The sequence below is a fragment of the Macaca mulatta genome, chromosome 5, assembly GCF_049350105.2.
Source record: "Macaca mulatta isolate MMU2019108-1 chromosome 5, T2T-MMU8v2.0, whole genome shotgun sequence".
Taxonomy (NCBI): Eukaryota; Metazoa; Chordata; class Mammalia; order Primates; family Cercopithecidae; genus Macaca; species Macaca mulatta.
The window spans coordinates 164,781,242-164,786,163 of record NC_133410.1 but is presented as its reverse complement, the minus strand read 5'-3'; the positions used below and the strand labels follow the sequence as shown (position 1 = coordinate 164,786,163).

Sequence of the window (4,922 nt, the reverse complement as noted above, 5' to 3'; positions counted from 1 at the left end):
CTCTGGCAAAACTTCCTATCTTAAAGAATCCTATACTTTGTTAATAAACTTGATTGTATTACCGGGCACATGCTTCCTGTATTATATTAAATCTATGATACATCTTTTATTTCCCACACATATAATTAGTTCTATTACTCTCATAATAAGAATGTGTAACACTGTGGATCTTCCCATGCGAACATGTTTTGTGCATACAAATAATTTTTCTAGTTCTGAAATATTTTAAGAAGTTAAATTTCACCAAAAAAACCCCTAAAATTTAAAGTAGGAAATTAAATTGATGTTGCCTAAATGTGGATTGATTTCTCATAGAAAACCACTTCAAAAAGTTTGCTTTCTTAAAATGCTTTGAATGCTAGTAAAATACTTGGATTTAGATAGTAATTTTTTCACAGATGATTCACCTAACTAGTAGCTTTAGAAGGATATATAAATTAACACCAAAACTGCAAATTGATTATAATTGAATGTTATTATTTAGTAAGACATTAAAACTTACAAATGAGATAATTAGAACCACCCTTTTTAGAAGCTTTTCATAAATATTTATATATAAAGATGTATCTATGATCTTTAGTGCCCTAGCAAAAAGGATTACTTCAGTTTCAAGTACCATATTATTTGAGAAAGTGAGAGCTGCTTTTACATGTTGGCTACAAGTTATGGATCTCTCTGTCTGTCCTCTCTCTGTCTCTCTCTTTCTCTGTCGTATTTCCTAATAAACCAGTAAAAGAACACTAAACAAAAACACCTGGTTGGATTATATGACATCACCGGTTCACTAGGAGAGTTCAAAGCTCTTTGTAAATATTTTGCTGCCTTAGTAGTAATCAAGCTACTTCCTGAGTGCATTGCTCACCTATGAAAGTTAATTAACAGTTTCAATGCATTGGGTACCATTTATTTATTGCATGACAACTATGACTTTAGAAGTTGTATAAGCTGAACTATGAAAATAAATACAGTTCCAGGAACTCAGAACCTAAATGAATTTTATAGCCTAATATTTCAGTTTAAGTAAACAAAAAAAATCTTTCAGGTTATTAATAATGCTATCACACATATTATCTCAATATGTAATATCTGTAGAGTAATTATAATTTTACCAAGATGATGAAGTTTTAAAGTTATATGGTAATACAGAATTTTTCTCCACAAATAGACTTTTAAATTAAAATATTAATATTGCTAGGAGATTAAGAAAGAAAAAATGTAGATAGTTATGAAAATATAACCAGAGAGAAAGTGTAAAATTCAATAATTAATTCCATTTATTCAATTCAATTTATTTAATGTAAAAATAACAGTAAATATTTATTTATTAAGAAAAGTAATTTAAAAACTAATATCTGCTTATTATTTAAAATAAAATAAATCTATTATAAGATTACCTTCATTATAAAATGGTTACAGGCACATTACTTTAAAAAACAATATCTGAATGCAATGTCAAATATGAATTGTATCTACATAATGTTTAAAAGAAAAATAGTACCTAGATAGAGAGTAAAATACATAGTGCCCCATAAATTCTTCTTCCCCCATCAATTTTTCAAAGTAGCCTGTTAAGTGTTGCATGGATATCATTCCAAATATGTTCTTCATCTGGAAGCCATCATTCTGAGCAAACTATCGCAAGGACAGAAAACCAAACACCGCATGTTTTCACTCATAGGTGGGAATTGAACAATGAGAATACTGGGACACAGGGTGGGAAACATCACACACCGGGTCCTATCGTGGGATGGGGAGAGCGGGGAGGGATAACATTAGGAGATATACCTAATGTAAATGATGAGTTAACGTGTGCAGCACACCAACATGGCACACGTATACATAGGTAACAAATCTGCATGTTGTGCAAATGTACCCTAGAACTTAAATTATAATAAAAAAAGGAAAAAAAAAAACAAATATGTTCTTCATTAACTAAACACAGGCATTGAAGTTATTAAATGAGATTATGCTTTTTAAAAAAATCATGAGTTCATACCATATAAGATATTCTGACAGTAGCATATTTTTACTTCGTAAAATATTGTAGACATTTTTCAATATCAATTTAAAATATTTTACTTCATTCTTTATAAGGACCACCTGGTGATTCATTATATGAATGTAACATTTATTTAAACAATATCCTAGAAATTATGATCTAGATCATTCCATGTTTTTTTCTTCTTATAAAATCAACAATGATGGAATGTTTATTTATGTGAATATGACCTTACAAAATTTTTAATGAAATTAATACATCAAATTGTTTGAACATTTTAAATATTTATAGTTACTGATCAATAAATTACCTTCCCATCAATGTTATATGGTAATGCTGATTTGTCCAAATATTTTTAATACTGAATCTTATCAATTTGTGTATTCTTTGCAGATTTCATAGCTGAATAGCATATGAAATAGCAATAATGATAGCAATAGCAATATTTCATTATTGTATAAATTTATATTGATTTTCTTTTGATTGACACTATTCATTATTCTGTCCTTACTTTTCATACTTTAAAAAAATCTATAGAAGCTTGACAATTTTCCCTCTGATTTATAAGTACTTTCTTATATAAAAGATATTGGTTTGCATACTGTGTATACAAATTGAATAGTTTGTATGTTTTGATCTCTTTACTTGGACCTGGGAATTGGTGCTGTGATACCATGTTGCTAAGTCCAGGTGAGTTATAAAGTATATTGATGCATTTGCTAGGCAGGCAAACCATTACTTTCATTTTGGTTTTCTCCCTCAGAATTTTATAATAATTATTCACGAATGTCTACTTTTCCAGAGAAACTATAGTGATTTTATGAGGTTCCAAGAAATAACTTGTAATTTTAACTAATGTTATATTGGATTTAAAGATTTGGAAGCTCAACATGATGAGCTTCTATCATTTAGAATCATGAGTTATAATATTAAATGAGTAAAGTGACTGTCATAGATTGTAGTGCTCTGTCAACATAGCCTCCTCAACTGGCATGTTCTTACAGCTCTTCATAAGAAATCCATCTAAAATTAGTATATGGTTATAAAAAATTGTTACATAACCGTCTTTCAGCCTTGAATTCTGCCCTAATTGTTCTAACCGTCAAGTTACTGACAATATTCTGAAGACGCAGTTTTCTAAATCTTTCTCAGTAACATACTTTCTTTAATATTTGAAAGTCTTGGCCAGCCTGAATATTTCATCTCAGATGTAGAGATGCCTGGGTGATGTGGTTGAATGAACTCTGCAGGTGAAAAGCACCTTAATCTATGTCTTGACTATTCCACATATTGAGTGACACTGGGCCAGATACTCCACCACTTTCAGCTGCTATGTGCTCACTTGTAAAATGTGGACACTAATACTACCTAGTAGGTTTTTTTTAAAAGATTACTGCACATGAACTAGGTGCTCAACAAGTGGCACTTTTATTGTTCAAGTAAACCACCTGTTAATGTACAGTGCATTTATTTTAAATGGCCCAAATCGATGAATCTCACCAAAATTTTTCTTATATTAATGGCTAGAAATAGGTGAGAGTCAATCATTTTTGTTCTTTCTCCTTTCTTCTACTTATTGTATCTTACATCTTTGTTGGGATTATTCATATAGGATTATGACTCACCATTTTCCTGCACACTGCTGTCAATTCTTCACAGATGGATTCCAGAGTAGAAACCTTCATAATCTCCATGACTATAGGCTCCAAAAGTTATTTTTTAAAGTATATTATAAACTAAAAAGCTATCAGTAAAAATAGGAACAGCACCATTTTTAGGAAATGTGTTATATTTTCATCACATTTAGTATTTCTCTCCTCATAATATCTAATCATTTTTTAAAAAAAATATACTAATAATGTTTATTGAGGGAATCAGGATAAAATTAAAATAACAGACTTAAAGTACGTAAGAAAGAGGGGTAATTGAATGAAAGCATTTTTTTTTTTTTAGGTGGACAGGAAGTAGAATTTATTGGTGAGTATTAGGAGGGGGCAGCACAGTGGAAGCCCTCATGAGTGCAGGGCCTGCCACTTCTCCAGAGCACCATGATTGGGAACGTACTTGACCTATCTGGGATGAGCCGCTTCTCAGCCACCATGTCTTCAAATTCATTGGCATTGAACTTGGTGAAGCCCCACTTCTTTGAGATGTGGATCTTCTGGCGGCTGGGGAGCTTGAACTTGGCCCTGCACAGGGCCTCAATCACATGCTCCTTGTTCTGCAGCTTGGTGCTGATGGACATAACTTGGCCGATGTGAACCCTGGCCACAGTGCACTGGGGCTTTCCAATGGCACCTCGCATGCCTGTTTGGAGCCTACACTGGGGTAGTGAAAGGTCAGAAACATGAACATCCATCTGAAAGGACTGTCTCCAAGGTCCCTTAGAGCAATACATACAACAAACAGGCTGCATCACTACCAGGGAAGCTGCTGTTTGCAGCCATTGCACACTGGGCCGCCATGAGGAAAGGAACTCAGTCAGCTTAATTGGCTGCAGGAATATCTAATCATTTAAAGGTCCTCAAGATGGTGCATGGCTAAATATGTAAAGACAGAAAGTAACTGAACAAAGATACAGTTACAGATATAAAGTTGATGTTCTTTTCTCAAGGCTTCATGGACTATGCTATCTTTTGGTATTAAGTAAGCCAGGGTCTAAGTAATAAAGAGAAATATACACATGCGATTAATTATTGTTACTTTATACTAGATTAATCTCTCAAGATCACTTTTATTATGCCATTTACTCAACTCAAAAATAAGTCATTTTCCTCTTATCTACCCCATCCTGTCTAAACATAGGAACCCATATAACCCGGCTCAACTCCCTCAATCCAACCTTATGATCCTCTATTCCCCCAAAAGTATTTCTCCTTTAGTTATCCTGGTAATACACTATCCCATTGATAAGACCTGCTCA

At 32.6% G+C, this 4,922-nt stretch overlaps 1 non-coding gene across 1 annotated transcript; it reads right to left on the bottom strand.

Annotated features, from left to right (window-relative positions):
- Nucleotides 1-4,365: 4,365 nt before the first annotated feature.
- Nucleotides 4,366-4,499, bottom strand: LOC114678564 (small nucleolar RNA SNORA70). Its single transcript, XR_003730000.1, has one exon. It is a non-coding gene; the product is annotated as a small nucleolar RNA SNORA70 (small nucleolar RNA).
- Between the last annotated feature and the right edge of the window lie 423 nt (nt 4,500-4,922).